Source organism: Urocitellus parryii, chromosome 7 (assembly GCF_045843805.1).
Source record: "Urocitellus parryii isolate mUroPar1 chromosome 7, mUroPar1.hap1, whole genome shotgun sequence".
NCBI classification, from domain to species: domain Eukaryota; kingdom Metazoa; phylum Chordata; class Mammalia; order Rodentia; family Sciuridae; genus Urocitellus; species Urocitellus parryii.
This window is the reverse complement of record NC_135537.1, coordinates 15,858,499-15,876,553: the sequence shown is the minus strand read 5'-3', so window position 1 is coordinate 15,876,553 and position 18,055 is coordinate 15,858,499. Positions and strand designations below refer to the sequence as shown.

The 18,055-nt window shown below is 44.9% G+C and overlaps 1 protein-coding gene across 7 annotated transcripts in view; it reads right to left on the bottom strand.

Annotated features, from left to right (window-relative positions):
- Positions 1 to 18,055, bottom strand: part of Mtss1 (MTSS I-BAR domain containing 1) — a 153,998-nt gene that overhangs the window by 109,190 nt on the left and 26,753 nt on the right. The gene's annotated exons all lie outside the window — the stretch shown is intronic.

Below are 18,055 nucleotides of genomic sequence, written 5' to 3'. Positions count from 1 at the left end.
CAGTGCTCCCGCCTCTGGTGGCAGTTACCGGAGCTGGTGCATGCACTCCTGTGACACACTGAAGAGCCAGTGACCACCCTCAGGTAGGGCTTAGCGCACCATGGCTACTGACATCACTCCCAATCCCATCACCAACCCAAGAGTGAGCTTCACTGCCTCAGAGTGAAAGGTGACCCAGGCCTCGGGGTTCTCCAAAGCCGATCTTCTGAACAAACAGAACCATGCATGTGACAAGAGCAAAGCATGATCATCTGATCTGCATGGAGGCAAAACTCAGGGCCCTCAAATGCATCTCAAGGGTAGAAACAGAGAGGAGCAAAAATCTTACATTATTGTTTTCTGCAAACAAAATGCAAATGATTTTGCATTTTCTTTAGCATCTTTATTTTTTAGTATCTGATACCACGGCCATTAAAAACCATCCCCAAAATGCCTTTGTTGAGCTTCAGAATGAGACAGCTGGGTTACTGGCATGAGGAAATGTTCAATCTTGTCATTTTTCAAAAGGAATTCATATTCATAATTAATGACGCTTTTGTCTCTGCCAGAAGGAAAAGCAAAAGGCTCAACTATGCTTAAGTAAATTCTACCCAAGCCAACTGCAATACAATTTTATAAATTATAGAGCAACAGAGAAGAACAAGATCTTGAAGAGTTGGAAGGACAAAGAAAAGGATTAGAATGAAGGTGGCCATGTTGCAAGAAGAAACTGCATTAGAAACATTAATCTGTAAAAGGATGGAGAGATCTGTCTTTCCCACCAAAGAAAGAGTCATCAAAACTTCAATATGCTAAGAAAGTATATGTATTGGACCGTCACTGCATGTATCTGAAAGATTTGATAATTCTTTGTTCCCAAATGACCAGAAAGATGGCACCAGGTACAGACCAGGTCCACCATTATCGTCCCAAAATATCAACTAAATATAACAAAGAGGTGAACAGATAAACTACAGACTTAGCTTCAGTTTTGCAGGTATTTCTATGGAGCTATCAAAACCCTTAAACAAACACTAAAGAAACATTTCAAAGGGCTGGGGCTGTAGCTCAGAGGCACAGCGCTTGCCTAGCATGTGTGAGGTACTGGGCTCAACCCTCAGCACCACACAAAAACAAGCAAATAAAAAAAATAAGGGTATTATGTCCTTCTACAATTAAAAATATATAGGTACTTTTTTTAACTTTGAATAATGTATGTACATATTTTTAAAAAGAAACATTTCAAAGAAATTTCCTTAAAGATAACTTTTGCCATTACATCAAAACCCAATCAGCATTTAAAGCAAAAACTCATTACATTCACTCAACAAAGTTTTATCTAGCAACTACTATGTTAGGGGATGAGGGTACAACACTGAACAAAACACAGACCAGGAACTAAGAAAGGGCGAGACCCAGAATAATTGCTTCAGGGGTGTGGGTTTTGGGGGAGGTTTGTTCTTTGTGGTAAAAAAGACCTACTGTAAAACCTCCCGTTTTCACCACTCTTCAGTGTACAATTCAGTGGTGACAAACACCTTCGTGCTGTTGTGTTACCGTCACCACCACCCATCTCCAGAACCTTCTGGTCACCTTGTGCACGGGGTTTGCATCAGGGATGATGAAAATGCTCACAGAGGGGTGTCACACAACACCACGAATGTACAAATGCCACCAGACTATTCACTGTAAAGGGGCTCATTTTATGTCATGCTGAATTTTACATTACATTTAAAAAAAAAAGGAAGAAAGAGAAACAGTGCCGGGCATGAAGACGTGCTCGATACAGAGTCTTGAAGCAGCTCCTGGGCTGGTGAGAGAGCAGACGGGCAGAGCAGAGAGGCTGGAGAAGCCCCTTGGAGAGGCAGGTTCCTGGAGGATGGAGGGCCCCAGGCCGACGTAGAGGGGCAGAGTTTGCAGCGGGGAGAGAGGGGAGCTCTGTGAGTGGGGAAGGGGAGACATTCAACACGCCCAGGAGATGACCAAATCCAAGATGCTTTCAAGTCACCTTTATAATGCCCCAAATCTAATCTACAAGCTAATCATAAATACAATCACACACTGTTAGGATATGCAAATATTAACAATTATGAGTGAAATAATAAACTGTAACGATCATAAACAAAATAATAATAAAGGCCACAAAGTAAGTCAAGGGAACTTCAAAAATGTCAAAATACATCTTTGGTGCAAGAGAACTGGACCCAGATCAATGGCAGAAGTAGGAGACTGTCAGGTGGAGGAGCCGGCCAAGCAGGGGCATGGGGGATGGGGACTGCGTGCAGGGGTCTGTAGGTGACCTGAGGCGCTGTGGTCCGACCTGTAGAGAACCCACCAGTCAAGGCGCAGCTGTGGGGGCTGTACAGCTCATGAAGCTCTCCCTTCAACCACCCTATCATGGCCGACTGGACTGTCATCTCCTGAACAATGAAGCTGGGCTGTGTTGACTGTACCGACCCACCCAAGGCCACCCAGTGAGGCCAGAGTGGGCCGGAGCAGCCTCCAGGCCAGGCCTAGCCCAGTGGCTCTGAGCCCCAAGTGGCTCTGTCACACCCCATCACACCCCCTCAGATCTCCTTTATCTTAATGTTCTGGGCATGACAGTGGTTCATAGTCACACACTAAAAAGTGACAGTCTGATCAAATTTTTTTTAAAAAGGTCGTTTTTAGTGAAATGTGCATTCCTTGTGGAGTTTGATACAAAACATGGCAGGGCGGTGGTTTCTCAAGACAATGCCTCAACTTTCGGATTTCTAAAATCCTAACTTAGCTATGAATAATTGAAAACCTCGCTTAAGGGAAGCAAGCTGTCCACAATCACCTCAAAAAAACACAGCCTCACTTCCAGTCCATTACCTAATAAAAACACCTGAGAGGTCTAGTTTGGCAGTTCTCAACCAGAGGCGGGCGTGCCCCCGGGGGGACATTGGGCAATGACCTCGATGACTGTGAGAAGGCTGAATCCAGGACGCTGTTCAACACCTAACAAGGCACAGGACAGCCCCCCACAAGACGTGATCTGGCCCAGAGGCCACAGTGGTGAGGTTGAGAAACCCTGGTTGAGTTCCCAGATGGATCCAGCTGTCAGCTGAGGTGCAAGACTCACGCGGACCTGTACGCGCTCCAGGCTCTGCCTGCGGCTGCATGGTTGTAAGATGTTTTAACCAGGTCACCTCAAGTCACCAAGCCAGTTTTCTCCTTTGCAAACAGGTTCCTTGGTCTTTCTGGACTGAGATAAAGCAGCTGACAGGCTGGCCCAGAGACTCCCAGGCAAAGGGCCCACAGTAAATATGTGTTCAAGCTGAGCCCCGTGGCTGCAAAGGCTCTGAGGCACAGCCCTAAACAAATTCATTTGGAAAACAAAGGCCAAAACAACAGGCCCCCATCTAAACATTTTCCTAGCCTGGTCTCATTAAACAGGAACCTGACATCTGCAGTGAGAACCTGGGGCTTCCTGTCACTGTATGTCCACCTGTAGCCAGTGGCCAGCAGGACCACCACCACTGGGAGGTCAGGGGGTGTTCAGCTCATCATTTCCTCCAGCTCTGGCAGGAACAGGGCACCCTGCACTTGGGTGTGAGATATATTATCCAAATGGAGTACCACTCTCACCATCAGCATCCGCCTTGACTCCAGCAATCACGAGCAGAAATGGCAACTCTGGGGGAGAAGCAGGGCAAGTGGTCCCAGGCTCTGGGATTTGGTTCTCCGGGCAGTTCTGGAAGAGGGAGCTCAGGAAGGAGAGGCTGGCTGGCACATGCAGAGAGCTGAAGGTCTTTTGTCTGGCACCATGCCCTTCTGACAAACCAGTGGGACCCAAGTCGAGTCGGTGCCTGGGCCAGCCTCACCTACCCACCATTCTCAAAGAGAAGCTCTAAGTCAGCAGCACAGGGAGGGGATGTTCACAACCGACTCAACAATTCTTTTGTATTTTATCAGACACCTCTGGCCATCTTTGGGAAACTGCGCACTGCCCCACTTCTGCCAATCACATTAAAAGGGTGCATGTTAAGGTCTCTTTCTGCCTTCACAGAATCAGTATTTTTTCATCTTCTTTGTAATCAATCAGCTTCTGCTCCTTCCCCTATTTTAAAGGCAGGAAGAAGCAGCACTGTATTGAACTGTAAAATGTGCTCAAATGGGGCTGGATATGAGTTTCCATGGTAACCGGGGTCCCTGGGCCCTGGCACACAGCAGGAAACGCTGCAGATTTCCACAGCATTATCTTTTACTAGAAAGGAGTTTCATGGCAATTGTAAACATTTGGGAATGAAACTGTGTGTGGGGTGTGTGTGTGTGTGTGTTGTCATCTACTCAGGCAATGTAGATGAACAGAAGCCTATGTTATTCTTACAGTTCATAAGCTTATGTCAAATATAACAAATGATTAAAACACGAGCAAAAATAGCAATCCCCACCCCAAAGTGCTAAAAGAAAATGAAAATATCTTCCATTGACAAAGGAAAGACCAGACAGAAAGTAAAAAACTGCTTTGGAAAAACCAGACGACCAAAGAGCCCATACAAACAAGCAAGCAAATGAGAATGTTTGCAGATAATGATCGACTGAGAGCACAAAGCAGACATGATTTTTTTGGTAGCCGTTATCATTCCCTACCTGAACACCCTCACCATGAAGCCAAGAAGCAAGGTGACTAGTGGGGCAGGTAGGGGAAACCCTGAGACAGAAGCCCACTGGAGTCCCCTTCTCCCCTCATGAGCTGGTGGCCCAGGGCAAGTGACTTCCCTCTCTGAGACTGAGTTTCCCCTATAAAAATGAAAAGATTGTACAAGGTAGCAGGAAAGCAAAACACCTGTACTTTCTTAAAAACTGAAAAACCAAAGCATTATTTAAAAGAGAGAGAGAGAAAAAACAGGTAATTCTCACTGTAGTATACCAAAACTAAATTTCTAAAAAAAGCATGAGAATTCAATGCCAGAGTCTTGATGATGGAAGACTTTCTGAATATTGTTGATCTGTTCCCTGAGGAATTTCCCCGTAACAATTCTCTGACAGCACAGGACACGTGCGCAGGTAAAGTGAAAATTTCAGTGCTAAGGAGCGTTCACATTTGTGCATGTGCTCGGGGCTGGGACTTCAGAGAAGCAGAGAAGGCAGAAGAGCACCATCTGGAAAAATGCTGGTCTGACAACTTCAAGTGTCTTCAGGCTCCCATTTACATTCCAGAAAGTTATTTTTATCAGAGATGGGCAGGGCAACCGAAACCAAGTTCACGGCTTATGGTAAATGATTTTTCACAAGAAAGTATTACCAAGAAAAAATAAAAAATTACTTGCTTCACCTGCATGAACTAAAATCATAGCATTCTTTCATGAATGTTAATTGACATTTTACCAAAAAATGGCTTTAATGGGTGTGTGAGGCAGTGGGATGGGGTGGGGCATTGGTAACCTATGGAGAAAACAAAGTAAATGACTCAGATGGAAATTGGGAGGCAGAATGGGGAAGACCAAGGAGGGTCAGCCAGCCCTGTGTGCTGGAAGGGTGAACTGCTGAGTTAACTGCTTCATTATGTAAACTGCCTAGGGACACAAACAACCAGCTGTACTCGGTCACCCATTAGGACACGCTTCCTCTCTCAGCTAGGACCTTCCCCCACCACTGCCACTGCTACCCCACCTCCCTGTCACTATCCAGTATTGATTATGGCTGCCAAGGTCAGACCGAGAGGCACACATCACAGCTCACACATCGCCTGGGAACACATACTCCAGCAACAGAAGGAGACACCAGGAACGGACCCACAGCAAATGCTTCTCTGGGTTGGCAGCAGGGCAGCCCCCCGGGGGCGGCCACGTGCCAGGGGTGTGGCGTTCTGACACCCCATGCCACCCTGATGCAGGATTTCAGGATTCTGGCTGTGCTTTTCCCATAGGGAGATCTGGGTTAGCTCCTTTCTGGTTAAGGCAGGTGACCCCCCTTTCAAGTGTCGTTTCACGACAGGCCACACAGGCAGGGGCTCTGGTTAACCACAAGTAACAGCCATCTCTGGCAACTGCTGGTGCCCAGCGAGGATCAGTGATCTGCACCCCCTGTGCAGCCACACCAGGGGCTTTGCCAGGCATCAATTTTGTATCCAGGAAAGATCCCTGGGATGAGGAAGAGGGGTCTCACCTTACCACCACAAATGCTCCGCTATGATTCCCAATCTCCCAGAAGACACAAGCTTCCCCATCAAAATAATCAAATGCACGATCCACTGCCTCCTAACTCCCTCGGTCAAAAAAAGGCGGCGAGGTGAGGGGGGGCAGCACACACCTGTAATCCCAGTGGCTCGGGAGGTTGAGACAGGAGGATCAAGTTCAAAGCCAGCCTCCGTAAAAGCGAGGTTCTAAGCAACTCAGTGAGACCCTGTCTCTAAATAAAATACAAAATGGCAGGGGATGTGGCTCAGGGGTCAAGTGGCCCTAAATTCAATCCCCAGTACCAAACAAGGGGAAAAAAAGGCAGGGGGGCAAAGAAATGGAGATTTTTTTTTTTTTTTTTTTTTTTGCAGTGCTGGGTATTGAACACCAGGCCAGCTCAAGATTTACTTTTTTTTAAATCTATTAAGTAAAATGTCCATAAACTCATGGAATTCCTTTGTTACTTCTAGTCCTTATCTAGAGTGTGATTTGTAAGAATGTTTAAATGCATGTGCCACTCTCCTGTCCCACATTCCATACCAAGTCTGAATTTCCTAGAAGCACGTGACAAAAATGAGAAGTTCCAAACATGGCCAACCATAAGACACACTTTACACACGTGGGCTGTTCTTAAAACGCTGTTTTATCCTAAGCAGAACGTGGATGACTTGATCTATTGTGCCACTGAGTGAAAATGGCGCAACACACATCAGAGCAGAAGAGCAATCAAAATAACAGAACTGAAAAGCAGAATGCACATTCATAAGCCCATTTCAAATGGCATGTCACTCCTAAGTCAAAGACAGCGCTAAAATGTCCATACAGAAGGGCTTCGGGGCCCGGGAATTTTCTTGAAGCTGTATTAACATAATAATGGCCATGTTTATTCAGCCGTATATTATATCATAATACATTACATATCAATAGTTTATGCAGGATTCTTCATTCATACTTCATATAAGATGGAGGCTAGGCCGGACGCAGTGGCACACTCCTGTAATCCCAAGAGCTCTGGAGGCTGAGGCAGGAGGATTGTGAGTTCAAAAACAGCCTCAGCAATGGCGAGGTGCTAAGCAAATCAGTGAGACCCTGTCTTGAAATGAAATACAAGGGCTGGTAATGTGGCTCAGTGGTCAAGTGCCCCTGAGCTCAATCCTTAGTAACCACCACCACCCCCCCCCAAAAAAAAAGATAAAGGCTAGAACAGGTATTCAATTTCAAAACATAAACATACCTACCCATACCACACAAAAAGTTAGGATGGTTTGAGGTGCCTACAGTAGTCAATGAGGTTCCAGTAAATCAGCCCCCAGGTTTGGTACCACAATAGCCTTCAGCAAAGCTGTAAGTGTAACAAAGATCAGTTGTGCATGGAAACTAGTCATCCTGGAGGAGGGGATTTGGTTTCCTTTGTCATTTTAGGCAAGAATCTGCTACAACCAAGTCTGAAGCAGTACTGCTTTCATCTAACAATTTTTAAAAATCAAATTAAAAGGATTACAGCTATAAAGTCCAATCAATAAAGAGCTATTTGTACTTGATCCAGCACTAAGGCCGATCCTCGTATTCATACGAGTTAGACTGTATTTATAGATGGTGAACACCTATCAAGGAGGAGGCAGGCCAGTCTTGACTGCAGCCTATCCCAGCTACTATTCAAAGGGGTGGCTGTGGGGGCGAATCCCCAGAGCCCAGTAACACAAATCCACCTCACCAACATCCTTATTTCAGAAAAAGTAGCTAATAGCCATCAACCTCCTCAGCTTCAGGAAAATTCCTGAAATGTTCTGAGAAGGGAGCAGCAGGTCAAAGGCTGACCTGGCTTAGAAGCCAGCCTTCGCCAGAGAACAGTGTTCTCAAGCTTCTCCCCAATTATCGCTCCCCTAATCAGCCTTTTGAATACTTTCTCTCCCTGATTCTACCCATGTATAACATTTCAATGCCAGAGACGCGTGTGTGTACACAAAAGTACCGTATGCACACCAGCACCATACACACAGCAGCAGGTTGAGGGTCCTTCATCTGAAATGCTTTGGACCAAAACTGTTCTGGATTTCCATTGGGGGGGGTTGTGGAATATCTGTATATTCATAATGAGATATCTTGGGGATGGGATTGGAGCCCAAGCACAAAACTCACTTATGGTTCACAAAGGCCTTAAGGCACATAACCTGAATGTGATTTTACACAATCTTTTAGTCACTTTGTGCAGGAGACAAAGTTTCGTGATATGGAATCTAGCACTGTGCCATCATGCTGACACTCAAAAGTTTTAGTTTGTAGTGTTTCCGGTTTTCAAATTTCCTGATCACAGATGTTCAACCCTCCACAGGAACCAATTTTCAACCCCTTAGAAACAATATCTTGTCCACAAAGAATGCATTAAATGGACCTAACATTAAAAGAAGGGGAGGAGCATTCATTGTTTGGAACTGTGATTACGTCCACAGATACCTCTCCTCCAGGTAATGGAGGCCAGAGCCTCCATCACCCACTCACTCCAGGCCTCAACTTAACTGATCTTCACATTCCCAGAGCCACAGGTGCACAGAAAGCCCTCAACAAAGCTTTCTAATATAGAACAGCATTAGTCAGATGACTCATAAAACATTATGTTTACATGAAGGCAGAACAAGCCTTCCTGTAAGAACAGTTATATTCCTTAGACCCCGTAACACAAGAACCACTACTCCATGTGACTAGGTAAAGTTAGAGGAAATTTTTTAAAATTAAAAATTCAGTTTTTCAGGGCTGAGGTTGTAGCTCAGTGGTAGAGTGCTTGTCTACCAAGCACTGGGTAGAACAGGTATTCTACCTGTGGCACTGGGTTCGATCCTCTGCACACATAAAAATAAATAAATAAAATAAAGATATTGTGTCTATCTGCAACTAAAAAATCATTTTAAAAAATTCAGTTCTGGGCTGGAGTTGTAGCTCAATGGTAGAGCACTTGCCTTGCAAGTGTGAGGTACTGGGTTTGATCCTAGCACCACATAAAAATAAATAAAGACATTGAGTCCATATACAACTAAAAAAAAAAATTTTTTTTTAATTCAGTTCTTCAGACACATTAGCCACATTTCAAGTGCTCAACAGCCACGTGTAACCTGTGGCTACATCCTGGGCAGCACACGTGTAGAATACGTCTATCACCAAATAAAATTCTATTTGATAGAACAGGCCTGGCCCAGACTAAGAGGCGGCCTTGTGTCAACTAACTCACAGGGCTGTGAAGTCCTGGCATAGGACCTAGAGTTCAAAGCTAAACAAGGAGGACAGGAGAAAAGGGAAGTGTTTTGTCTTTGCTCAGCCAATTTTCCTATTTCTTAGGTTTTTCAACTTGGTTCTGACTTCCCACACCTACCTACAATACAGCAACCAGACTTCTCAAAGCATAACTACGAGCAGGGCAAAGTGTGTTGAAGGCTTCCTCAGCATAATGCATATGAAGAGTTCAAGTTCAAAACCCCAAACCTGAAACTTAAAAGAGAGTTTCCTGGGTCATTTTCAATCCAGCATGCCTAGATCCAGATTTTAAAATATCAGAAAATTCAGGTGCTGGGTGGGGCTAGGGATGGGGCTCAGTGGTAGCACACTTGCCTGGCATGTGTGAGGCACTGGGTTCGATTCTCAGCACCACATATAAGTAAATGAAATAAACGTTTATCAACAACCAAAAAAAAAAATTTAAAAAGAAAATTCAGGTGCTGGTCCATTCCTCTACAAGCAAACCATAATGTGCTTCACTTTAACAAATTTAACAGATCAGCAATAGTTTCTTGGGCACCTGCGATGCGCCAGGTTCTAGGAAATTGGAGCTCAAGAGTCCTCATGACAGCGACATGCAGGCGCTAGGTCAAATGACCACCCCCAGCCACTTTCTCATAAAACTGCTCCTTCTCTGGGCTTCAAGAGATGATTTCTGCTAGATCCCTCTTGCTCATATTTCTCGTGTTATGTTATAAAGCCCTAAGCAGAGTCAAGAGTATCAGAAAAATTAATATGCTACCCTTAAATCTTTTGAACCAGTAAGCTTGGCTCTTCAAGAAAAATGACAATTGAACTTGTTTCTCAAACACTCTTAAATTCCTTCCTGTGAGGATCCTAAGGACAATAACTAAACATAACGAGGGAGCAGGACAGGCTAAAGGAACACATGATCTATAGTCAAGGTTGGCAGAGCGTAGGTTTATACCTTTTAATCAAATGAAAGAATCTGATCACATTGCTTTAAGGTAATAGTCAAAGAATATTCATTCCTAATCCTACACATAGGCACCTTAATCAATTTTTTTAATTAAAAAAAAATTTCTTTTCAGTTTGAGTGTGAAAAGCTTCGTAGGCAGAAATCCCAAGGCTCTGATCACCTGAACTCAAACCTGGGAATCAATCAATCCAGGAGTTACAGACCAGTGAAGTCCAGTTAAAACAATCTGGTTAAAATAAAACCTGGGGATAAACAAGACCAGTGTGGCTGGAGCTTCAAAACCTCTTCCTGGCACCTTGTCCCCTGGAAGGGAACATTCCCTCCCACTCCCCACCCGGCCACGTGCAGATGGCTGCCTTTCCCCCACCTGCTCCTTCCCATGACCTTCTCCCAGAGGAGCAGGGCCCTCCTTCAGCCATGGGGACCTATGGGGACACACGTCCCACTGGAGATCTCAGGAGACGTGACCAGGGTTCCAATTCTGAACTCCCAAGTAGAATCTGGCCAAGACCATCCCAGCAGCCTCCTGTTCCCAGGACCCACCCAGGGCCCCGAGTGTGGAAGCTACTGCATGCGTGTGGCCATTCATTTAACAGGCAACATTTGCACCCTGCTACATGCCAGACACTAAGCATTTGAGAATGTGGGTTCCTTAGAAATGAGGGGGACACAGGCGTCTGCTCTGCAGCATTCACTGACTGGAGGGAAGACGCAGAGGAAGGCAAAGGCCCCAATAGCAACATGGGCCACAAAGGCCCCGAGGAAGGACCCCAGATACTCCCTGTGTGGAAGACAGCTTTCCACGTGCTGTGGCTCTCAAACTGCTCTCGGAGGACAAGCAGCAGATCCTGAAACATATCCAGGGGTACAGAGTGGCCGGAGAGGGCATCCAGGGTCTGGAATGCACTCATGCAAGCAGAAGGGATCAAAGGTTTTAAGGGTCAGGAGCAGAGCCAGCTGTTTGTGGGTGGAACTGCCGGCAACCGGCAGAGATGTCATTGGACACGTGAGCTATGGCAAGATGGCAAGAGGCCTGACCTGACGGCAAAACAAACCCCACAGGAGAAGACCTCCTGGGAAGCTTTTAAACAGCAGAGGTTCTGGTCCCATCCAATTATTCTGACTCCCCAGGTGTGAAGCAGGGCCCTGAAAATGTGTACTTGAAAGACAACTTCGTGAGTGATGATGTACACTGTCAGATCTGCAGAACGTGGCATTTCACAAAATCCATGCTAAAAATACCCAACACACAATGAAGACACAGGACGCTTTAAGGACCACGCCTGCTTTACCCAACATAAGGCACAACGCTCACCAAGTAGGCGCACATCTAACAGTCGGCCTTCAACATGGTCTCAAAGCTCCAGCTCCACTCATCTCCCTCCTCACGCGCCCACCCAGGTGTGAGAGACCAAACCACCCCAACACCCATGCCTACTTTGCACTCCTTTCCCAACCCCTCCTTCCACCTTCCTCTGGTGAACAGTGCTTCCTCCCAGCGCAAGGAAGGAAGGTCCCAGGACAATGTGGAACAGGAAAATCACACTGTCTGGCTTCATCCATATTTAACGTGTCTCACGGGCCCAAAGCTACATTTAAAATCAGGAAGCCAGGCTGGGGACGTGGCTCAGTGGGAGAGTGCTTGGCTCACATGCCTGAAGCCCTGGGTTCAATCCCCAGCAACACACACACACACACACACACACACACACACACAGTCAAATTATGGACTGTAAGAACCAAAAATGGTCACTGCGACAATCTAGGACCCCAGGTCATTTTATAGGTGGGGAAATTAAAGCCCAGAGGAGTGAGATGCAGTTCACTTGGTCACAAAGCTGGCTCAGCCGGAAATCCACCCAGGCATCTCCGCTCCCAAGCTAGTCATTACTCCAAGAGCAGCAGGGACTGTTTTTTTAGTGTACTCAGGATTAACTTGAAAAGCAAATGTCAGATTATACCAAATGCAGGCGCTCCTTACATAAGGAATCTTAATTTAATGATCAAAGTCCATGCTCTGGGCCAGATCCAGGCTCCCCACTTGCCAGCCCTGTGGCCTCAGTCAGCTTAGGTACATTCTCCATGTCGCAATATCGTCACTTCACTGGGACTTCACAGGCACCTCCTCCAGAGGCTGTTGTGAGAACAAAAGACTCAATACAGTAGTCCTCCTGCCACATACAGTCTTGAATTTCAGTTATTCATAGTTGACTGTGGTCAAAAATATTCAATAGAAAATTCCAGAAACAATGCATAAGTTTTAAATAACTTTCAAATCAGTAGTATGCTGTCATTGTGCTATTTTCTTATTAAGTTGTTGTTGTTGATCTCTGTACCTAATACGAATTAAACTTTGTCAGAGCTATGTATGTATGGTGGAAACACAGTAGATAGTAGGGTTCGGTTGTACCTGAGGTTTCAAGCAGGCATGCACTGTGGGTCTGGGAACATACCCCAGCTGATAAGGCAGCTGGATTTATAAACCACTCAGAATAAAGCCTCGCCCAAGGCAATGCTCAAGAAGGGTTAACGTTCGTGAGTTTCAGAATTAACTCCACGCCTACGTTTTAAAACAATGATGCTCTGGACTGCCCGGGGTCCACGTCCCTCCTCCCAGCACCTTCAGTTCCCTCCGGGGGTCTGGTGTGTCACCATCTGCACATTCCCAAGATGGTTTTTCAAAGCCATGAAGCAATTCCAGAGGCTCACTGGGGCATCAGAAATGAAAGTCACACCGCACTGGGCTTGTGAAAGTCCCTTGCTGACACAAGCCCAGTGACACAGTGGCCACAAAGGGCCAGTGCTGACTAACAGGCCATCTGCCACGTGCCTGGCTCCCATGGAACAGGTCCCTGGAGGGCCAGGCCACAGGTACAACCACTGAATTCCCTACACAGGTCATCTCTGCCAAGGACCGGATGCATAAGAGGCCTTTCTAATCTCCTCAATTTCTCTTTTATTTTTTCCTTATTTTTTAAAATAATCCAGGTAAATGGACAGTCAGTCAGTCCAAATACTTCTCCACTCCTAAGACAGGCCATGATGTAACAGAGACCCTAATCCACAAAGTCTGGGATTCTATACATTATGAATAACTAAAAACTAATTTTTTTTGTAACCAATAATCCAGAAAAAAAAGATGTACTTTCATATTTAACACAAATTATATATTCATTCTAAAGTGTTCTACCAACAAAGTAGGGATCTATGTCCAGGGCTAACCAACTCTAATTGCATTATAGTTTAATTAATCATAATAAATATATGATAATAGCCAGCTTATATTTTTCATTTAAAAACAACGAACAGATGGGCACATCTATAATGCCAGCACTGGCTTATAGTATGAAATAAAAGCCCACTGGCTCAGATAGGAGGATCGTCAGTTCAAAGTCAGCCTCAGCAGCTTAGTGAGGCCCTAAGCAACTTAGTGCGACCCTGACTCAACAACAAAAGAAAAAAGTGCTCAAACTTGCATCTGACCAAAATAGTTTGCAGCATTTTCTACAAATTCATCATTTCCTTGGTGATGCACGCACTCTTAAAAATAATCACACTGAGCAGTACACACCGACATTCACCCCGGCACAGCTGTGATGGCAAATGCCTGGAGGTAAACTACATGTCCATCAGCAGAACAATAATTGAGAATTGACAGAGAAAAGGGGGACCTTCCTTTTAGAGGGCTGGGGATGTGGCTCAGTGGGTAAGCACCCCTGTGTCCAATGCCCAGTATCAAAAAAGCAAAAAATAAAATAAATGGACAAAATACAGTTCTTACCTATTTCTACATTCTGTTTAACAATAGGTATATAATGCCTGGATCTGATTCTGCCCTTTGACTCATTTTGAAAGTTTTTCCTAAGTAAATTTTATTAATAACTAGTGTAAAAGATTCGATAAACCTTTGACAAAAACCGTTCAAATAATTTTCCTTTGGGAAACAATACAAACACTATTATTTTGGAAACCAGAAACCTGAAAGCTTGAAATTCTGGACACCTGTCCAAAAAGACACACCTTAAGAATAACTGCAAAAACATGCAAATGGCCAACAGGTATATAAAAAAAAAAAAAATGCTCACATCACTCCTCATCCAGGAAACACAAATCAAAACCACAATGTCACCTCGCTCCAGTAAGAAGGACTAGTATGGGGCTGGGGTTGTAGCTCAGTGGTAGAGTGCTCACCTTGTATGTGGGAGGCACCGGGTTCGATCCTCAGCACCAAATAAAAATAAAATAAGGGTATTGTGACCATCTACAACTAAAAAAAAATTTAAATAAAGGACTATTATTAGAAAGACAAAAGACAACAAGTGTTGTCAAGGATAGAGAAAAGGGGGTCCTTCCTTATACCCTGTTGGTGGGAATTAAATTACTGAAGCCAGCACCGAAGATCTACACAACCATGTTTGCTGCAGCACAATTCACAATAGTCAAAAACAGAAACAAACTAAATATGCATCATCCCAGAACCACAATTAAACCTAAATGCCCATCAGTGGATAAATGGATAAAGAAACTGTGGTACATATTCACAGTAGAATACTATTCGGCCATTAAAAAAACAAAATCCCATCATTTGCATGGATGGAACTGGAGGTCATTATGTTAACTGCAATAAACCAAGCACAGAAAGATGATCACCATGAGATCTCATTCATACATGTAATATAAAAACACTGAGGTCACAGGATTGAGAGTAGAATGGTGGCCACCAGAGGCAGAGGCTGATCAGCAGGCCCTAAGTGACAGTCAGAAAGAAGTTCTGCTATGCCGCTGAGTCAATTATTGACTCATTTCTGACAAGAGGGACTCAAACAAATATACTGATAGACTGTACGCAAAACCATGGACTGGGGCTGGGGCTGGGGCTCAGTGGCAGAGGGCTTGCCTAGCATGTGTGAGGCACTGGGTTTGATCCTTGGCCCCCCATAAAAATAAACAAAATAAGGGCATTCTGTCCATCTACAACTATGAAAAAAAAAAAGTTGAAAAAAAAAAAAAGTCTGAACTAAGGATACTCTTTGAGCAGAGGACACATCATACTGCCAACTCAGAGTTACCACCTGTTCTGTCCTTAAGCCCAAACTTGCATCTGACCAAAATAGTTTGCAGCATTTTCTACAGATTCATCATTTCCTTGGTGATACACACACTATTAAACATAATCACACTGAGCAGTGCACACTGACATTCACCCCGGCACAGCTGTGATGGCAAATACCTGGAGGTAAACTAAATGTCCATCAGCAGAACACTAATTGAAGTGTGCTGCATCCAGACACTGAAATTCCACCTGTCCACCACAAAGCACAAGGTAGACCTACAGGTACTGACAGGGACAGATAATTACAACGTAGTAAGAAATAAAAGCCCAGGAACGATGTTTCCCAAGGGCTAACTTATAAAAGAAATCATGCAGATGTCTCTTACTGCATATATCATTCCATACATTATTCTGCACTTTGTTATTTTTCTCCCAGATGTGTTTGTTTAGATATGCAAAAAAAGTCTGTGAAGGACACCAAATCCAACCCTGGGAGGGATGAGGATAGATTTTACTGCCTATACTTTGTTATTTGAAGCCTTTACAGTAAAGAATGTGTTCTATATTTTTTCACTTTTAACTAAAAATTGACTTCAAATCACATCTGACACTTGTTGACATACAAGAAGTGCATTTGAATTTCTCTTATCATCTCCATAAAACAGCCCTTCTTTCTTGAACCATGCATTCTTCAGTTCCTACGAGAGTTCCCACACTCCCAGGCTGACGGAAAGCATTAGTGTATATGGATTTTAAACACAGTGTTCTGGCATTTCGAAAAACAACCTGAAATCAAACGAAAGTTTAAAATTAGGTCCACGCTGGGGTCTGTTCACTGTGGCATGATTTGTCTTTGATCAAATATATCACCTCTAAACTCCTCCTCTACCCCTATCACCACCAGAGTCTATTCTGGTTTCTTTTCCCACAAATAATTGCTCTGTTTTTCCTCCCCGGGAGGCATGAGAATCTCCAGGCCCTCCAGCTTCCCACCAAGAACCACCCTGGGAGCAGCTTCTTCAAAAACTCAGGTTCTTACCACGGGAAATTATGGACAAGCAGGGGATGTCTCTCTAGTCCTTCTGCAGGATCTATAATAATTCAACAGCAATCTATGAAAGCATCATGCATCTCAGCCTCAAAAATGCAATGCTAGGTATATCCGCTCTTCAAAATAGTAGCGTAGCATTTAAAAAAAAAGAGACATTCTGGGGGCTCTTCTAGAAAGATATGGATGCAGCTGACAAACCCAGCTGCAAATCCCGCTGAGCTAGAAGAACAACAGGGCAGACTCAGCCACGCCCACGGCGGTCAACAGTAGCCTGCATGTGAAATCTCTCCCAGTTACGTGTATTGAAGTTCTACAACAGACACACATACGCTAGATGATCATTTTTCAAATGGGCTTTTCAAATGAGACTGCTTAAGATCCACCCCAAGCTAACAGACCAGATGGAGACACCACAGCCCTGATGTCTCCGTCACATGGTCTGAGGGAACCTTCAGAAACTCCCTTGGCATCCTGGAAATGAGGAGAACTGTCACCTCCCCTGGGCAAACCTCCCCAATTCCCAGAGCCAGGTTAATTGTCCCTTCTGTATACTCCCCTTGGGCTCCCCTCTCCCACCACTACCATGCCACACCACACAGATTCCTTCCACACTGACGTTCTTTATTTACACGTCTCACTTTCCCCCACTCAATTGCAAGCTCTTCCAGGACACGGAGAGTAAGGTATTGATTTTTGTGGTCCTGTGATAAAACGAGGGGGAGTTTCTTAATGCATGAGCAGTGTCTGTGCTGCAAACCTATTGGAATATTTAATTAAGGACCCGTGGTAGATGGGCATCTACTGAGAACCACTGGAGCAACTCACAGGGGGAGCTTCAGAGAAATTAAACTCTCAAGTGACTGGGAGCAATTCCCAAACTCCCCAATATCATCGTGCCAGTGATGAGAACAGGCACGTACTGTAAGTACAGAAAGAAGAGTCACTGTGCTAGAAGGAGAAGGCAGGAGCTGAGCTGTGAGCAGGGAGTCACACGTGGCTGGCAGTGCTGAGCCCTGAAGATGGAGGTGTGAGGCAGGGAGCATCTTCCTATACCTCCCACACATGATCAATACTCTTTGTTTTCACTGGAACCATTACGTCTGTTTCAAAATACTTCCCTGTGTCCACTGATTTAACTGACATACTTTAAACATCAACTGTGTTCTGGGCTTTATTTTGGGGGGTGGGGAGGGTCTCCGATGTAAAGAAGTCACTGTTGCTAGTTCAAAGGGCCCACAGTCAAATGTGGGAGACGCACGCACTGGTGATCACACACGGCAGACTGCACCTATGGTACAAGGGTTCCTTGTTTGGTGGGAACCCAGAAAAGGGGCTACTGATCACCTCCATGCTCCCCACTCCACAGGGATCATGGAGAACCCTAGCGCCACCCCACCAGCAGGGAAAAGCAAAGTCATCAATGGGTGTAGCTGCAGACTCCACAGCCAGCTCAGCACACAGTGACCAAAACACACGTCAGCCCCCCCCCCACCCCCACCCCCCGCGTGGGAACAGGGCTTCCTTTTCTTTATTTTTCATTCTTCTTTGCATGTGCTTGATTATCTGGGGAAGTAGTACAACTTCTAATATGTGTAGCCCCATAGAGTTTTTTTTTTTTT